At 32.4% G+C, this 20771-nt stretch overlaps 1 long non-coding RNA gene across 1 annotated transcript in view; it reads left to right on the top strand.

The window, feature by feature from the left end:
• The first annotated feature begins 4070 nt into the window (after positions 1–4070).
• LOC308640648 overlaps positions 4071–20771 on the top strand; it is a 31908-nt gene continuing 15207 nt past the window's right edge. The window contains exon 1 of the long non-coding RNA XR_014020327.1: positions 4071–4146. This is a non-coding gene — a long non-coding RNA (uncharacterized lncRNA). The remainder of the gene's footprint in view (positions 4147–20771) is intronic.

Raw genomic sequence — 20771 nt, 5'->3', positions numbered from 1 at the left:
AACCCTTTTTTCAAAAAAATATATTTATAAATTTTTAAATTTTCACTAATATTTTTACATGTATATGGACACTAGCATAATTGTAATCTTTCAGAAATTGTTCACCTTACTTGGTTTGGCACTGGGAGATAAACCTAGGAGTGCTAACCACAGAGCCACATCCCCAGTCCTTTTTATGTTTTATTTTGAGACAATGTGGAGAAAACAGGAGCCACTTCAATGAAACTAAAAATGTGTCTGATCCCAAGAAAGCAATTTTTTCAAACTATAGGATTTATTTCACTTTGAATGTTCCTCCTCTTTTCACCTATTTTTCTGGTTTCAACAGCATGGATGAACATATCTGTAGCCTTATGCTATCATATAACTACATATTATCAGGATCAGAAACACAGTATTTTATATAGGCTTTGCTACTGTTTGAGGAGTATCATATATATTAAATAAACACTTTACACAAAAAATAATAGCAATTTATATAGTTTCTGTAATTCAAGAGAAATTGTTTCTGGTCCTCATCAATACTGTGTAATTTTTTTTTTTTTTTTTTTTGGCATCAGATGTTAGCTTGCATTTTTATAATTTGTTAAAATGTTAAGAGGTTATAATTTTTGAACATTTCTCCTACCATAAGTGTCATTTTTTTAATTAAATATTCTTAACTTTTATTATGTGAGCTCATGAGTTCTCTCACTTCTCTTTATACCTTTTCTTAAAATTATGTTATTATTTAGCTGTGGCTGGACATACTACCCTTATGTTATTTATTTATTGTTATGTGGTGTTGAGGATGGAACCAAGGACCCCACATGTGCCAGGTGAGTGATCTGCTACTGATCCAGAACTCCAGCCCATCTTTGTACCACTTAATGGAAAATACTTTATTTATTAATGTTGCCCAATTTATAATTTTTTAACATATTTATGTAACTTTCTGAAAATAAATAACTGCTCTGTTTTGTGGTTCTTGAAATTTAATCCAAAGTTGCCATTACACTCATCAACATCCCCAGGCATTTTTTAAAAATCTTATATAGAGACAGGTTGTTGGCAAGTGGCCCAGCTAACCTTGAAATTTTAACCTTTCTGCCTTAGTCTTCCAAATAGATGGCATTAGAGGCAAGTACTATGACATTTTCCATATAAATCCCTTTTATTCATGCTGGGGATTGAATGCAGGGGTAACTGACAAATGAATTACATTCCCAGGATTATTTTATATATTATGTAGTGACAGGGTCTCACTGAGCTTTTTAGTGACTCTTTCTATTGTGGCTGGCATTGAACTCACAATCCTCCTGCCTCAGTCTTCAGAGTTTTGGGATTGCAGGCATGTGCCACCACACCTAGCATAAATTCCTTGTTATAGTAACTTTTGACAGATATATATGTGTTATTGAATCTAGGGGTGGTATACCCTTAAGCCACAGCCATATACCCAGGCCATTCAATATTTTATTTTGAGACAGAAACTTCCTCATGGTGGTCATGGCCTTCCTGTGTTGATGAGCCTTTCTTTGAACTTTTGGTTCTTAAGCCTCTACCTCCAAAGTCATTGAGATTATTTCTGTAATACCATCCACAGCTCTATTTTATTTTTATACTGAAGTATAAAATACTCCTGAAACTAAGTTTCTTCTGGTATTAAGAAAGAATATAATATTGTTTTCCCAAAAAATAATTTCTTGTCCCAATGATTGTTTTGGAAAGAATGTCATATTTCTATTTTTGAAAAGCACTGCAAAGTTTCTCTAAATTTCAAGTTTCTTGTTGTTTGTTTTGTTTTGTTTCATTTTCTTTTTCTTAATAAAGATTCTGTGTTACTTACACACATCTATTTATTCATATTATTATAAGGTATCTAATTATTTCTATAAGTTCATATTGTACAACAATGTGTGGTAAAATCCATCTGTTTTTCAGTGATGTACTTCAAGTAAATCTAATATGTAGCCTAAGATAAATTTAAAAAAAAAGTTAAAAAAGTTTAGAGTTCAATGTATACCTATTATTAAATGAGGCATATTTGGTACAGGTACATATATATTACTATTATATACAATTAATATTTTATTGCTACATCTCAAATTAATCATATCTCTTTCAATTTAATTTGTCTTCTGGAAGCACGCATACATGACACTATGCAGATGTACATTTTTTGTGGTGTGAAAATTTTGCTTTTGCTTAGTATGTTCTGCCCTTTACTCTCCTTTTTATGAAATTGTCATTTCAAAATTATTCATTTTTCTGAATTTTAGACCTTTTATTTTAACTAGTGAAGTCTGTAGATTTTCTTTTTATCCTCAGCTTTAGGTGCATCCCATTATATAAATTTTAATGTTGTGTAATTGACCTCTAATATTCGGTAAAATTTACCCCAAATTCTGAGCACTCTGGACTATTGATGTCTGAATGAAAAAAAAATCTCAAAATTATTCATGCAAAAAGCAGGAAATGGATGGATCAGAATGTAAGACTGGTGGATGCTAAGTATGTAGGTGACATTATTTTTTTTAAAGTATTGGTGGAGGGGCTGGGCCCAGCTCCAGATTTCTGACCTATCACATAAGAGGCCCTGTGTTTGATCATCAGCACCACATAAAAATAAATAAAATAAAGATATTGTGTCCAAATACAACTGAAAATAAATACATTAAAAATTGTGGAATATATGGGGGTAGGGAGATAAAGATCAATGAAAAAAAAAAAAACTTGAGCAGCAGAAGGGTTCAGATGCAAAAAGTCTACAATGGCATCATGAGGTTACATGGGTAGTGTTCTTGGAAGCAGAAATAAAATTTGGGAAGAAAGAAAAAGGTAACTGTTGCACTATTCCCAAGTGAGAGAGCCAGTTGTGTGGGTTCTCTTTTTAACACTTCCTATCTAGAAGTGGAATTGACAGTTCATAAGGTATGCCTCAGTAAGTAGTAGAACACCATATTGAAAGTACCTTTACACTTTTTCAAGGCTACAAGCTCTCTTTTACAATTGCAGTCACATTACATCCTTGTACTTTTTAGTTATTCATTCATTCATTCAATTATTTATTTGTTTATTTACTCACTTTTTCTTGTCATTGTTTTTACATTATTAGTGATTATATAATGGCATAAATATCCCAAATGTTAACTTCTCTAATATTGGTTTATGTGTTTATGTATATACTTATTATTTGAACAATTTCCCCCTTGCCAAACCTGATTTATATTAGATCTTAATCTTGTTTTATAAATACTTGATAAAAACATTATTTTAAACAGCTTAAGGATCTATCTCCTGAGCATAATTCCAATCACAAACTAAAGTGGGCATCTGGGTCAATTAAAAGATGTGTCAAATCTTTTCTTTGTTCCTATTTACACCTTAAAATAGGACTCCTCTCCCACTTGTATATGTTTGAGAACATACTAATTTCTGAATGCAGCATTTAATAAATATAGATGAGTTTTCATCAACAAATCCACTATTGTTTTTAAATTTTTTAAATCCTTGCTCCTGAAAGTTTCACTGATTACCCCCCACCTCTCTCTCTCTCTTTCATATTACAGATTGAACCCAGGAATGCTTTTCTGCTAAGAAACATCCTCAGCCCTTTATAAAATATTTTATATAGAAAAAAGGTTTTGTGAAGTTTCTTAGAGCCTCACTAAGTTGCTGAGGATGGCTGGCTTTGAACTAGTGATCTTTCACCCACAACCTCAGAAGACTCCAGAATTATAGGCATGCACCACTGCACACAGCTTTTGATACTCTCTTTAAAATAATCAGTCACAACTCTAATAATTGAAATTGCATTTACATCACTCTTTTCTAATGCAGTAATATATTACCATCTAAAATATTTTTTGAAAAAATTTATTAGATGACTACTATTTTATTCACAGATTTTATTCTGTTACCTCTTTAGTATTGATAAATGGTCTTATTTCTCTTCTTTCTTCTTCTTAGATATGTGTGGTCTCTTGTTATCAAATGCATCTATGATAAGTGTGTTGAAAATTATGATTCTAAACCTATCATGAATCCCAACATTTCCAAGAGTATTGAGAGTAGAAAAAGAAGAATATTCATAACTAATGAATCACTTTCAGTGGAAGCATAGTACCAGTGTCCAAGGTGGAATGTAATCAAGATGCTTCAGTGGTAAGGTGGAGTCAGAACACCACCCTAGGGATTTGGGGACCTCTAAAGCACCATGTCCATATCAGAATCTTTTATTCACCTTTTAAATACAGTTATTGCTGCTTGCATAAAAAATAAAACACTATGTATAAGAAAGGTGAATGAGAATTAAATCCTGTGGAGGCACCAAGGTTGATCTTTAATTCTAGTGGATAATTAGTAAAATAAGAAAAACCTTGCAATAGCCTCCATCTTTCCCAACTACGTGGAATAGAACATTTAGATGTACTGAACTGAAGTGACAAAAATGCATTTCATGGAGGTGGTACCAAAGAAATTTTAATGGCAGAATCCTGGAAATGTTAGATAAAAATATACACATTCATATACAGTTATACAGAGAAAAAGATAAATGATAAGCTCATAAATGCAAGAGTAAATTCAGTGTACATGAGTTGTATGTACAAGGTAATGATAACAGCATGAGTTATATGTACAAGGTAATGATAACACCTAAAAGATGAAGAAAGTAGTAATTGAGGTGATACAGAACTCTATAATTGTGGGGAATAATAATAAAAAATTAATAAAAATAGATACTGTTATATCACTTTGGGTATGCCTCTTTCCTCTGCTGTTCATCTGAATTTGGTTCTCTCAGATAAGCTTAGGTTGGTAAAGTGCTTTCTGAATTTTTGTTTTCTTTTGTTTTCAGGATTTTGTCAGCTAAGTCTTGTAATGCCCAGTCCTGAACTCACTTTTGTTGCCTTTTTACAATTTATTCTCATCTGCAGAGGCACAAACCCACTTCACTCACTTTGTTCAATGAACTGACTTTTTTCTATCTTTGCAAACAATGTTTGAAATAGTCAGTCTATAGGAGGGACTTCCATATCATATAATATGGTTCTCAGACCCTGTGGGAATTGAGGGTAGTTCCCTGCTGTTTTACTATCATCTTCCCTGTGAGAATGTTTATCTATCTTTTGTATTCCACCAACTCAGAAGAGAAGTACTTGTGGTCATATGCTAAAGAACACTAGAAACTATAAGATTTGAGAAAATGGAAGTAATAACTTTCTCTTACACTATTATAGGAAGTATGGCTATTTCATCAATTTGATTAAAATTTATATACTCACAGTCATTCACACTGTGAAAGTCTTGTATTTAAATAATCCATAATTGTAAGAAATAATTTCTGGTTATTTCATTCCAATAAGTGACTTAATTTTTTAGCCATATTAAAATCAGAAATTACTGAAAATTAAATCTATGTATTCAAATTTCCACGATAATAATGTGATCAGAATTAAGTAGGAATTAAGAGAACATTGAACAAAGTTGCTATAAAACATGATTAAAACTTCCCTGCCTTTCCCTGTAAGAAACAGGTTGATAAAGCAATGTTAAATTTCTGAATAGTATTTAAGTTTATTTGTGATTCATTTTTCAATACTAGTTTCCAGTGCTGAGGATATAGCTCAGTTGGTAGAGTGCTTGCCTTGCATGCATAAGGCCCTGGGTTCAATCCCCTAGCACACACACACAAGAGAGAGAGAGAGAGAGAGAGAGAGAGAGAGAGAGAGAGAGAGAGAGAGAAATACATGTTTGTTTGTGATGTAACTTATTGGTGTTCTTTGCTAAACCATTCTCTTCATGTTAGATACTCACATGTTCTCTTTGCTCTTAGTTACTTCTGATAACTTCTGCCTTGACTATTATTTTCTTATGAACCTAATAAAGATTCATTTTATTATTTGGAACTAAAAAACTGATTTTCACAGAAGGAGGTTTTCTACTGTTATATATATACTCTGATCATTCTAGTTCTATATTTTGGAGATTGGCTGTTTTATTTCCAGCTTTTTAACCTACTCAATTTAAATTTGATCAATTTGTTGGCTAGTTTCCTATCATTTGTTTCATCAAGTGAATGTAGTTTGATCAATTTTATGGTCCCATTCTCTACTTTTCTACCTCATTGAGATTGGTTTCTTCAAAGTTTCCCATCAAAGTCTCTGATTGGTGGTGGGGATAACTAGAAACTAAACTCAGGGCTACTGGAGTACTGAGCCTCATACCCAGACCTATTTTGTATTTGATTCAGTGGCAGGGCCTCACAGATTTGCTTAGTGCCTTGTTGCTGAGGATAGCTTTGAAGTTGAAATCCTCCATCCTCAGTCTCCAGAGCTACTGGGATTCTAGGCTTATGCCTCCTTACCCAGCTAGATCTTGCATGTCTTAATTTGATGTCATTTTAAACTTGCAAATACAACTATGTTGCACTTACAGAAATATATTTCCATTCATTATGCAATTATTATTGTGGTAGCAAAGTTTTTTTTTGGGGGGGTAATGTTTCTCGTATAATTTTTCTGTTGTACTTACTAAATTAAATATATATCATGTTAATGTCATGTTATTGACAGTGTTTTACAACATTTAATATTTTTGTAGCTATGTAGTAACTAAAAATGAATAAGCTCATATTTCTTCAATCTTATATGACCCCAATGTAGCTAGTTTCAGACACACTTTTTACTGTTTCTACTCAAATTTGTCATTTTATGATGAGTAGGCCAATGACAAAATAAACTAAATTTTGTGAAAATGAAACTAACATTCAAAAAATAAATATTTAATTGTATTTATTCAGGTTATCATCACATCTGATAAGCCTATAAAGAAAATAGTAGTGTGACTACTTCATAGGTGATTGTGAGTTGTTTTAGTAATTAATATGTTACCACAATGTGTCCATTAGAAACAGCTCATAATTTACTCAGTGAACATTCTTTAAAATATGATATTTTGAGAGACCTTTAGCATGACAGCAAGAAGATATTCATGAAAGGTTAGCCCAGCAGAACTAGTGAACAGGAAAAAAAATTCCAAGTATTTATAATTGCTGGTCCAGAAAAGTAGCTCAAGAAAATAGACAAGTAAAGGTACAAACAAAAGTATAAAAGGCAATAAAAATACACATTTTTTCTACTTTCTTAATGGATATTGAAAGCAACATATAAAATTGCATATTTAGAATATATGTCCTTAGTTCCTCAAAAACCCTAACCTGAAAAATAAAAATAAAAACAAAAACAAACAAAAAAACCTCTCGCTATGTGGTAAGCATTCTTAGTATTCTTCTTTATATTGTTTGACACATATTTTGAGGTTTCTAAAGGGAAAACATGTAAAAAATAGAGAGTGTCTTCAGACTGAAGTGTTCAACATTTTTTTTCATCACCCACACACATACATTTGGCTTGGTACAAAAATCCTTGTTTAATTCTACTAATTTGCACTTTTTTTCAGAGTGCAACCAAAAGTTCCAGATGTGTATCTTCTAGTCTAGCATGTACTTAGTGCCACATTAGTTATTCACCAATGGAAATCTGTCCTCAAAAAGCACTGATTAATTAATTAATTAATTTCTAATTTTACTGTGGAATTGACTTAAGTAAATGTGTGACTCTTTATTTTATTCTTCTTATTTTTGTTCTTCTTTGTACTGGGGATAAAATCTAGCAGTGCTTTATAATTGAGTAAAATCATCTCTGCCTAAGTTGCCCAATTAGTTTTGTACTTTCATTAGTATCGGGAATTAAACCCAGAGGAACTTAACCTCTGAGTTACTTGAAAAACTTTTTTTTTTAGTTAAATCTCTGAGGTTGCCTTTAACCTTGAGAATTACCTGTTTTTTCCTTATGAGCTACTGGTATTACAGAAGTTCACCATCATAACAAGGAATCTTGTACTTATTTGGTTGGCCTCACCATCACAACTTACTAAAATTATAGATGTACACCATCATGCCTGATTCTTGCTGAGTAAATTTGAGGTACTGGGTTCAATTCTAAGCATCACATATACATAAATAAATAAAAATTAAAAGTCCATCCACAACAAGACACATACTTCACATTTGTTTATTATTTTATTACTAAATTAATATTTGTTAATAAAACTGGTTATTAAACCCATAATATTATAATTAGGCTTTATGAAACTGGATAATGAACTAAAAGTAATGTATATGTCCTGGTCTCAGGAGATTACAGTTCATCAGTTATTTACAATATATATCATGTTCCTTTGATTTGCAACTGTTAGTTATCTCCTTCAAATAGAAATTAAAGTAGAGGCTAAAAAACTTGTAGTCCATATTTGTTTCAACTAAGTGCTGATTTTGTAATTAAAAAAAACTATTATATAATTAATTTACTTTTAGTAAATTTCAGATATTAGTCATTTTAAGGGTTTTGGTGATTGACCCCACTGACACTTTACGAATGAGTCACAGCCTGAGAATTTCAATTTTAAGACATGGTCTCTCTATGTTGCATAGGACCTCACTAAGTTGTTGAAGTTGGACTCCAACTTGCAATCCTCCTGAATCAACCTTCAACATTTCTGTGATTACAGTAGTGCTCCACTGCCCCCTAAAATTATTAGATTTTAAGAGAGCACAATTGGAAATAGAATGACCCTGCTTGGTTTGCTTTGTATTCATAATCCTCTGACCTCAGCCTCCAAAATTGCCAGTTTTACCAATGTATGATAAATTGTGTAATTTGCATCTTTGTGAATTACTCATATAACTTATGTGTAAATAACATGTCAGGAAACTTTATGCTCAGGATCTTATTTCTCAGGTTTCATTTTGTCTTTTAGTAAATGCCTTGTGACTCCTTTTTCATAAATCTGACTGTCCCTATGCATAGTTTCTTCTGTCTGAAAACATGGCTATGAGTTATAGATGATTTTTGTTTGTTTTAATGCAGACTTGTTCCTTGCTATGTTAGAGTAAGACCCATGACATATGAAAGAGCATAGGTAATAGAGATTGCTGACACTGAAGTAGAGCAAAAGTAGGAGTGAGGAAGCTGAGGAGCCCAGAGAACTGAGGATTGTGTGAGACGGAGCACACTAATCAGCAGGGAGATCAAGTTTATATTCTACAAAAAATAAATAGGCAATACAAGAAAGCATATATGTGAAGTATTAGAAAATATTAGTTAATCATGTGAAATTTTTATTCACTCATAAAACAGCAACAACAATCAATAGAGTATTAGTAGAATGTTAATTAGAACATAATAAATGTTCACTTTTGCAATAAGAAATATAATACAGTTGAAAATTGGCATTATATATTTTTTTCAAAAAGAGATAAATAGATAAAGCAAGACATGCCTGTAATCCCATGATTGAGGGCTGAGGCAGGAGGATTACAAATTAGAGGCCAGCTTAATACACTTAGGAAAACTCTCTGCCAAAATAAATCAAAAGGACTAGGGATGTAGTTCAGTGGTAAATGACCCCAGGGTGCCATCTGTGTCCAAAAATACAAAACAGAGAGAATGAGAGAAAGAGAGTGAGGGGCTAAGAGAGAGACAAAGAGAGAAAGAAAGGGAGAGAGAGAGAGAGAGAGAGAGAGAGAGAGAGAGAGAGAGAGAGAGAGAGAGGGGCAACCAAGATTAAAATTATACATTTTACATGGGTTGTGGCAAAACAGTCAAACACCTGCCATGCTTGTGCAAGATCTTGGGTTTGATCTCCATTGGTGCATGCACACACACACTCACAAAAAATGAATATTAATTCATATAAGAATATTAAAAAACTTGAAAACTTTATAATAGTGGTTGATGTATAGACATAGTTTTCTTATATACTTATTACAAATTATAAAGTATAAATGAAAATTTAAAAAGTCACAGTATATTCACCTAAATGTAAGTGGATCTCACAATGAAAACTCAGTGTTTTTTTAACAATAATAAGTTACATTTTTCTTTCCCTATTTTACAGGCTTTAATTTTGGTTGCTTTATGAATTCCATAAATTATTTATCTTTTTATTCCTAGAAAGCACATGTGAACTTAAAATTAACTTTATAAATATTTTCAGGGTGTAATTCTTTATCATTTAGTATATTCACATGTTTACCATCCCCAGTATTTAGTTTTAGAAACTATTTTAGATGAAAAGAAATTAGTGCTCACTACCAGTTTTTTCCTTTTTTATTTTTCACATAGCTCTAGGCAATGACTTATATGTGTTTTGGATTCATGAATTTACTTGTGCAAAAAAATTAAATATAATATTAATTGTAAATCACATTATAGTTTCTCTCCTTACTTTCAATTAGCTTAAAGTTTCCATGTACACATTCATTGTAACATTTAGTGCTCTCATGAATCCTACTTGCTCAATATGGCTGGGATAATAACTCAGAGGTAGTGTGCTTTCCTAGCCTGTGTGAGGCCCAGAGTTCAATTTCTAGCAACACAAATATAACTTTCCTGAGTAATAGTCTACTGTGAAAATTTACATGTTTCCATTTATCTATTTACCTTGCACTGATTTTACATATTGGTTCTTATGAATAGTTCAGTAATAAATATTCCTATATGAATGACAGTCTCAATACATTTCCAGTTACTTTTGGTATATTTCAGAAATAAATGCTTCTTCATCTAGTAATTCTTTATTTTACCAAGAAACCATCAATGTAATTTTACTTTTGTATCAGAGAGGCATGGAATTTTCAATATTCTGCATATTTACATTTTTTTCTTTTCCATGTTGTTTTATTTTAGGGTATTATTGCAAATATTTATAATTTTTGTTTACATAATATAAAATAGTTGCTTTGGATAGGCAAAAGGAATAAAAGAATGATGTCAAAAATAAACACATAGTTGCTCATTCAAAGGTATAACAAAGACATATTAGAACTGTGGTAGCAGTTCTATGTACTCTGTACTATATACTATGTACTATGAAGTCATCTAGATTTTAGGAATTATCATTGACTTAACAGCTTAAAAATTTTGGGGTCTCTGGCATGTATAACATTTTTAATGGTTTATTCCCTTATTGTTGGGTAATTATGAAGGGTGCATTTTGGCACTGGAGTATGAGAGCCTAAAAAGGTAATTATTTGGGCTCTGGGCTCAATCAGCCTCTCAATAAGGAGGAATGACTACCCTCTAGCCAAGGCTAAAAACTTGGAAAGGATAGTTCTTTGAAAACAAAAAAGAAAACTTGATAATTATGTCTTCATTTTCATGTTGAGGTTACTTTTTGTACAGAAGTTTGTTCAAGTCCAATTTCTTATTTCTTATTTTTACTTTGGAAGCATAATGAAGACTCCACAGCTTAATCTGATTTATAAATATGTGATTGTTTTCTTCTTAATTTTTTATAGTTTTAATTACTATATTTTAGTGTAAAACACATTTTATGTTAAATATTGTACATAATCTCATGTAAAATCCAATAACATTACTTAAAACATAAGCATGCATTTATATCAATCTATGTTAAAGAAGAGACTACTTATTCTCCAGTTAATTTTTCTGACACAATTGCCAAAATTAAATTGACCAGCGGTATGGAGTTCACTTATAGATTTCTAGTTTTCTTCCATTGTTGTGTTATTCAATCTTATTTGTATATATACTACCTGAATATTCAAATAATTATAATGATTAAGGTAATAGGATATGTCAATGTCAGTAAGATATAATATGTAAAGACAGAACATTTTTACTTAATTTTATGAGACATTAACAAGATCAACTAGTGAAAAAAATTGAAGCACAACATTTTTAGAAAAAAAAAAAACACTTTTTTTTTTTACCTTGGATTGAACCGGAGGCACTTCACCACTAATCCACATCCCCATACCTTTCATATTTATTTAGAGACAGAACCCCTCAAAGTTGCTTAGAGCCTCACTAAGTTGCTGATGCTAACTTTGAATTTATTATTTTTCTACCTCTACCTCTTGAGCCACTGGGATTTTAGATACGTGCCACCATGTTTTGTTAGATTTTGTGTTTTATAAAGATGAAATATTGTTAACTTGCATTATTTAAAATCATTCTTACTTATTAACAGAAGTGTTAATAATCAGAATTATCAAAGCAGAGAATCAAGGTGCTGCTTGTGAGGATGATAGGTAACCCTCTGAAGTTCACCAGCCATCAGCTAACTTTTTCTACCAGAAAAACCCAGATAAGCCCAGCTTGAATTAATAAAGCAGCCCAATCAAAATCTAATAAGCTTTAGAGTGACTCATTCACCATTTATAATTGGAAACCAAGATTCTATCACATACTTGGAGAAAATTCTGTGGAAAACAGCAGTTGCCTTATTGGTACTGTTTTCCTTTTTCCCTAAGTTAAGTCTGGACCATTATTGAGGTGCTATTAGCTTATGCAGACATGTATACATCAGATTGATGCAAAAACTGTCACAATACCTCATACAAACTGAGGAAACAATATCACAGCTTAGGTAGGCATTAGGTCAAAGGCTAAGTTACAAAATAAGATGTTTGTCTTTAATATATTTAAGTTTTAGAGTCAAGGCTGTGAAAAGATATACCAAAATGAGACATCCAACTCTTGGAACTCTGTTATGCTATCTGACATCTGAAATGGGAATGAGTCTGTGTCCAGCATCAAATAGAAAAAAAAAATCATTATCTTTTATGCCTTGTCTTTTGGTCTTCCTTCTCTTTCTGAGGGAAGTGCCTCTACTGCTGTTTGGTTTTGTGGAAAAGCATTTATTAGAAAGTGTATTCTCATATCTCTTGTATGGAATGCAGGGGTCCAGGCCCTTTGACTCCCCAAGGACAGGGAAGCCATATTCTCAAAATGGAATGTGATGATTATGAATTAAGTTGTGCTAGAGCATTAAAATTGAGGGAGTTGTGAGTATGGAGTTCTAAATACATATATATTCTTTATCAGTAATTTTATATTTGTCTCATAATAAGAATACTCTAGATATATTCAGTTTTGTGATTAAAATAAATTTCAACTATGTCTTTTTTTATTTTGTAGACTAAAATAGTTAAATCTACACCTATGCCTAACATATTATTTGTAGTTGGAGATTAGGGGAGTGCTTCCCAGTTGAGAGCTCTAACTGTCTTTTTAGAAATTAGATCAAGAGACTTTAATAAAAAATTATTGCCCTTTATATAGTTTTCTGTAATTAACTATATGTATGCATTTAATTCATACATTGATATTATCCTATATAAAAGGCTTAATGTAAATATCCTATTGCCAGGCTAGACTCCATAACTTTTGTATAAACTTGCCTTTTAAAAAAGCTGCTGTCTGTACTCAATTATAATCACCTTTAAAAAATGAAGTAAATGCACACAAGAACATGCCTATCTTAACTCATTCTGGCCTCATTCATTCCTGGAGGTGATGCCATCTACTGTTATTAGATAGTAGGCTTAGTGGATTCAGACTAGGAGAGAAGCAGTTTCCAATCAGGTGCTCTTGGATGATAATTGATTAATCCAAATTATGATAAGTACAAAAGCTATGACTTACACTACCTGATCGAGTTTTAATTTCTGGAGCTTGTCATTCTTTCAGATTCATTTTTAGGCTTTCTTCACAGTGCTCAGGAGACTGAAGTTCTGCTTCCACCTAGATAATAAAAAAATCTATTTGGAAAATGCAAGTCACCCTGAAAGCCAGGCAATAGTTACTGTGCAGGGTATTGAGATCGTATGTGTACACTGGAAAGGCAGAAGCACTCTGAAATATTGTGTGGAGATTATCTGGAGAGTAGTTGGATGCCCTGAACCTGAAATAAATCTCCTGAGACATCCTTCACTTAACTCTCTTTTTTTTTCTTTGACTATTGGCAATACTGCTACATGATAATGGGCATGCAGTTATTTCTTTTACTTACTCATTTTAACTCCTTGAATTTATATCCAGAATTAATTTAACCATGTTATATGTTATTTCTGTTTTAAATAGTTCAAGGAGTTTACATCATTTTCACAAGTGACTTTTTTAAACTTACATTTTCACCAACAGAGTGCAAGGGTTTTCTTTTTTTCTATATCCATAGCTTCGTGACTCTTTGTTTGGTATTAGATTATTGACAAAACTATTCTCTTTTTTTGGGGGGTAGGCACTTGGGATTTAACTCAGACGCACATCCCCAGCCCTATTTTGTATTTTATTTAGAGACAGCATCTAACTGAGTTGCTTAGTGCCTCACTTTTTCTGAGTCTGGGCATTGAACTCAAGGCCCTCCTGCCTCAACTTTCCAAGCTGCCAGGGTTACAGGCATATGCAACTGTGACTGGTGATGAAAGCTACTCTAACACCTGTGTTCAGTATACAATTGTCCACTATTTGACTTGTTTATCAAATATGTCAGGGAAGATTGTGGAGTCCAGTTTGTCAAGTATCCACAGAGAGAGTGTGTGGAAACTTTTTCTGGGAATTAACAAATATATGTGCTTTATAACCCCTTATCTGAACTACTGCTTGGGATTTTAGAAGCCCATTTAGATGCTTGCAAATCAATAGTAAACAAATATTTTGTTATCTAGGGGAGATTTGCCTATGATCAGTAAGCTTCATTCCCAGAACTTGAGCTTATGGAATGGCTTTTTATTTTGGGTCCTCTGCCTGAGTCTCTTACTTTTCTTTCTCTAGAGTGTTTTCTTATATGTGAGGTAACTGGTTTCTTCTATTGAATGGAAGATGTTGAGATATTACATCAGTCAATAAAGAAAAATTTTCCTGCTGGGAAAAATTGGCTGTCATGGAATTTTTAGAGGGGCAAGCTGAAAACTGGAGCTCTTTGTGTGCTGAACACCCATAAATGCATAAACCAAGTTATTTGTGATTTAACTTCTCTGTCCCAATCCCAGGGTCTTAAGCCCATGGAAGCCCTTGGAAGAACATAGATAACTATTATTTTTTTCTGTATTCTTAGTGGTATTAATGTGAGGATCCTTCTTCAGCACAAGCAAAATTAAGATCTAAAGCACAGAAAACAGTTTAGAGGTAGGGTGTTATATATATGGTCCCAATCTTCCTCTTCTTGGGGTTTCACTAGCTGGTGGTAATTCTGTTCCAATTACGTAGCACATTGCCTAAGGCTGGACTGAGATTCCAGCCTACCCTAGCTTTTTAGGATCATCAAAGGGTAGACATTTTCCAAGTTGTACAGTTTATATAAATGTTTCAGCTCATTTTTTTACTTTGCCTAAGAGGAACTTGAAATATAATATTTCCATTTAATGTATTCATTAATGGAAAGTGAGTCAGGAGCTACTACTTATTTATATTCCCAACATTGCCCTCATTTAATGTATGCCTTTTATCATTGGGCTATTATTGTAATCGTGTGTTTTGCAGATTGTACACAAACTACACCAGTGAATTCTGCCCCCAAGTCGATCTTTCTCCAGGTTGGCCATGTCAACCATTCACATGTGATGTTGTTCTTGAGGTGTTTAGATTTATGTTGACCTTTCAATTCCTATTAAGTATACATAAAGTTTTACATACATATACATTCACCTATTGATTTTGTTTTTTATTATTGTAAAATAAGTTGTTTTTTAAATTCAGAATTTTCAGGTTGCTGGTTTCAAATATAACATATAACATTCCAGATGAATTTTAGAATTTTTTCTCTGGTCACTTCTCTCATTAAAAGTAAAATATGCTAATATTTTAATGAAGTGATATTGTAGATTTAGGGGAAATTTTACATCTTGGTAATGATGAGTTTTATCATGTACACAATGATGTGTATAATAAAGTCTTTTATGTTCTTTTGTATATTTTTATTTTCTCAAACTCTACATATTTTTATACATGCATGAATGCAAAGTAACACATGTATGTGACATCTACATAAAATTATGTGATGACTCACATATTTGTCAAACTGGATGTATTATGATGAAAATGGGTTTTGAGAATCATTTTCTCACTGTATTCCCTTTGCCTTTCTAACACTATTCTTGTTATATCTTTCTCAATGTACATTGCCTTTTCTCCATGTCCTGGATTTCAGCTGTTTGTACCAATATGGCCATATCCTTATATGTTATCATGGTTCAGATATGTAGTAATTTTAATAAGCATATGCTTCTGCTGGGGAATAGACATCTATTTTCAACAAAACTTTCCTAAAAGAAATAACAATTTTTACTCTCTCTTTATTTCCTTAGAATTTACTTGCTCCATGTTTTTACTTCTACTATTTAATTTTTGTGCCACAGATATGATTTTAATTGCCATTTTCAAATTTCTAAAGCTATTGAGCTATTTTTTATTTATTGAACAGTATGTTTCCTTTGAAAAGGTGGCTATTGATCTCTTCCCTTCCTTTTATTGGCACCAAGCATTGAATTCAGAGGCACTTAACCCCTGAACAACATCCTAGATTTTTAAAAATATTTTCTTTTGATACATGGTCTCACTTGACTGCTTAGGCCCTTACTAAACTTCTGAGACTGGATTTGGACTCACAATTCTCTTTGCTGAGTATCCTGAGCTGCTGGGAGTATAAAAATCTGCCACCAATCATAGCTCTTACTTTCTCTATTTTGGAGTCTCTGTGTTTGATATTCTTTCTATTTTTATTTACTATTTTGCTGCCCAGTTTTAAAATCAGGGATTCTTAACTACTGTGCAACATCCCCTAATATTTTTATTTTATTTTTTAAGTTTTAGACAGGGTCTCTAATTTGCTTATGGGCTTGGATGTGTTGCTAAGGCTTGGGATCCTCTTGTCCTAGCTTCTGTTACTCCTTTTTTATATGTGAGGCATACATTTTGTCATATGTGAGGCAATTAGTTTTTTCCCCAATTTGTTACTTCAGTTTGTACCCTTTAATGGTATCATATTATAAATATGATTTGTATTTAAGTATTTTCCTGTTTTGTTATAAAGTGATCATTTAGGGGCTGGGGATGTGGCTCAAGCCATAGCGTGCTCACCTGGCATCCGCAGGGTGCTTGGTTTGATCCTCAGCACCACATAAAAAAATAAAATAAAGATGTTTTTTTCCTCCGAAAACTGAAAAATAAATATTAAAAAATTCTCTCTCTCTCTCTCTCTCTCTCTCTCTCTCTCTCTCTCAAAAAAAAAGGTATCATTTAACTTTGAAAATAAACAACCATATTTCTCTCTCTTAATGGTATTATTTAATATTCTTCATGATTAAAAAAGGTGTGTCATACTACTCAAACACATTCACAGCCATTTCTAAAGTTTATTTTGAGTAAGCATCTCACTAAGATGCTTAAGCTTATCCTAATTTTGCAATATTTCTTTTCCTTCCAAGTAGCAGGTATTACAATCACCAACCATTATGTACACTGTATAAATTTCTTTCTTGTAAAAACTATGGCATATCTTATATTTTTTCTTTTATATTAAGGTATATTTTACCAGTGTATGATTTATTAACTAATACCAGGAAATGATACAATGGCATTTTTATTATGCAGATACTGCATTGTTTAAGCAGATTTTTTTGGAAAGTTTATCTTTTTTTTTTTTTCCTTTATGATAGTCCTGTTTCTGTGTTATATCATTGTCTAAATGGCCAGAGTCTTCTGAAGTATTCTGTCTTTAGTTCCACAGGGCTAATAACTCACCTCATCATGATATCTATATTGATTGCTATAATGTTAAATCCAATAGTCATATGTATCACAATGTTTTCATTAATGATGGACTTTATGTACTCTAATGGCTAAATTATAACCTTGGTGTGTAGTGGTATATACCATGTAGAATTAAGTAAGTACCCTGCATCATTAGTAAACTAACAGAATCACCTTATGGTGCCTTTTCTATAATGTATCCACATAATTAAATGAGGCATCATTATACATAACATACATTTTACAAGTATATAATATATAAATATAAAAATTTTACTTATAAAATTTACCAGAGCTCTTTTAATTTTAGTTGTGTTCTCAATGAAACATTTTGAATTACTGATACTTTCTATGCTATATTCACTGTTAATATGTTCAAGTATTACTCCTTTGTTAGTATTTTCCCTATACACTCTACCTATAAAAATTGCCTTTCTCAAAATATTGAGACTGATATTTAGTGAATGAATTATTTTATTTTGAATTAATCATTTAATAGTATAATTTCAGGTACCCTAATTTTTTTGTCTCCCTTATGCTCTTCCTCACCAACTTTTATGAAATTAATTTGATTATATTTAACAATGCAAATACTTGATCGGCATCACAGTCTACCACCGATCAATGAATTATTACAAGTGGAACATACTATGTGACTACTATTTCTATTAAGAAATAGAACATTATTGATGCTACGTAGAAGAGCTTTGTGTCCTCTTGCTTTCACTATACACTCCAGTCACCCTCGTGGTAACTTCAACTTTTTTGTTTCAACTAGTTATTTTAAAGTATTATTCTTTAAACAAACAAACAACCAAAAAACAATTGGGACCATTTACTTATTTTGTTAATTGTACAAGAATTGAGTAAAATATGTATATCACTGTGTAGGAAACAAAATCTTACACCAATTATGCCTGAAGGTTTTTGGTGGAGCAAATAGGAGGGTGATCCAGGAGTCAAAAAAAGAGGGGTAGCTCAAAATATCAGGGATGGAGCATGAAGAGTTCAGTTATGAGAGGTTACCTGAGTATAAGGATTGTGGGATGGTTTGAAGAAGAAGAAGAAAAAAGATTAGGTATGAGTTACTGGAGACAATCTGAGGGAGCTCAGACGGAACAGTTTCAGAAGTAGAGGACCAGCAGATTTAAATTGGATGAGCAGTGCCTGGAGAGGGATAAATTCGAAGTCTTTAAAGAAAATGAGAGTGACATTTCTGGTAAAGCTCTAAGAGCAGGAAGCCAGGTGTGTGGCATACTTGTTTGATTACAGCATTCTGGTTTTTAGGAATGTCCAAATATGAGGCCACTGGGGTAAGTATCCTGCTGCACAATATTTCCTGTCTTCTTCCCCATGGGATCAACCTCTTTTCTCATCTAATACACAGTTAGCAGTTTCTTCATCCTCCTTAGATCCATTCTTTTAGTCCTTCACCTTTCTTCTACTTGTTCCAATTTGCTTTTTCTTTCATTGTGTCCACATTCAGATCCTTGATTCTCAAGGATGCCACATACCTTATGCTTTACTCTGACATTGTTGTGGGACTGGGCATGGGCTCATGGGAATCTTGGTAACCAGGGCTCTGACTTAGACAGTGAAAGATGGCTGCAGAAGCAGTGTGTTTTCATGATGAAAACAGCAGTGGCAGTAACCTGTTGGAAAATTCACAATATTTTGGTGTCCAAGAGTAGAACTGATGACTCATTGAGGTATACCTATGTAGGCAGTACCAAATCAATTTTCCACAAGGCTTGTAATTTCCGTTATTTTTTTTTTGCCTTTCTATTTCATGTTCTCCTTCCTGATTGATATGCAATAGTGAATTTGCTTTTTGTAAACTTGTCTCTATAGTCATGATTTATACTCCTTTTTGTAAATTTACATAATGGTTTAATATTTCCTCTTTAATTAAGTGAATTTAGAAATATTTTGACTGTAACATACTCTTTTGGTATGCCTTCTTTTCCTCACAAATATAAACCACTTTCATTCTGTCATATCAACTTTTTGCTACATATGTACTTTGCAAGTATTTTCTCTCACTTTATATTTTATCTTGGATACCTGAGTGTTCCTTATCTACAATATTAAAATTTGGCCTTCACATACATAAATCCATGAAAATAAACAGGAAAGGGTCTTAAAAATTGAGTAATATAGGTCACTGATATAGTTTCTCTTTTCCCAGTATTCAAATAAGTACCATGCACATTCATTTTAAGAGGATTACCAAGGACAGGCAGAAAGTATAAATAGAGTATTAGTTGGAATAATCCAAAGCTCCATGTAATTGAGTGGGTTTAAAGGTTTCAAGAAAAAATAAGTAAATATTCCACTCTGTACACAGTTATGTCCTCTGCTCTGCATCTGGAGACAGTGTATGATGTCACATTTTAATCTGTCATAGTCAGTTTTGTGCATAATTAACCTGTCTTGCTACTTTCTCCTGGATCAGTGTCCCCTCTCTTCCTTCATCCACTGTGTATGAAATTTTATTTTTTGTGATTCTGTCAAATACTCTGTGCAAGAATAAAAATAAGCTCAATGGAGGATCTAACATCTATGTTGCTATAGTTCTGATTCTATGAGGCTTGAATGTTGTAACTTGTTATGACAGCACCATTCTCTCTCTCTCTCTCCCTCTCTCTCTCTCTCTCTCTCTCTCTCTCTCTCTCTCTCTCTCTCTGTGTGTGTGTGTGTGTGTGTTTGTGTAGTCTCTCTTTATTCTTTTGAAGGCTGTATCACTACTAGGAGAACGGAAACATTTGTAACCACAGAAAAAATACAATAACCATTAAAAGCTGGAATGATTTTCTTCCAGAGTTTCTGAAGGAGTGTGTCTTTGCTAAAATTTGTTATTAATCCTCTGTCTTGATAATACAAACATCCATAACTATAAAAAATGAGTTTTTTTATTATTTTAAGCTGTTATATTTGTGATTATTTCTTTTAGTAGCAATAGGAATCTAGGGACTTTTTTTGCAAGTTTAATTGACAATGTAACCAAACTGAATTCTCCAAAAGTGGTAGGTATCAAATATAAATACTGGTTGTCCAGGTTGTTTATATATATTTGCAAGTTTAATTGAAAGCTGCCTAGCATATTTTCAGAAACAGAATGAGCTTGGTAAGGCAAATTCTTCAGCATTTCATTTATTTATTTATTTATTT

Source organism: Spermophilus citellus (genome assembly GCF_964194105.1).
Source record: "Spermophilus citellus genome assembly, contig: SCAFFOLD_255, whole genome shotgun sequence".
In the NCBI taxonomy this organism is placed as follows: Eukaryota; Metazoa; Chordata; class Mammalia; order Rodentia; family Sciuridae; genus Spermophilus; species Spermophilus citellus.
Note: the sequence above shows the minus strand (reverse complement) of the source record. Positions and strands in the feature narration are given on the sequence as shown.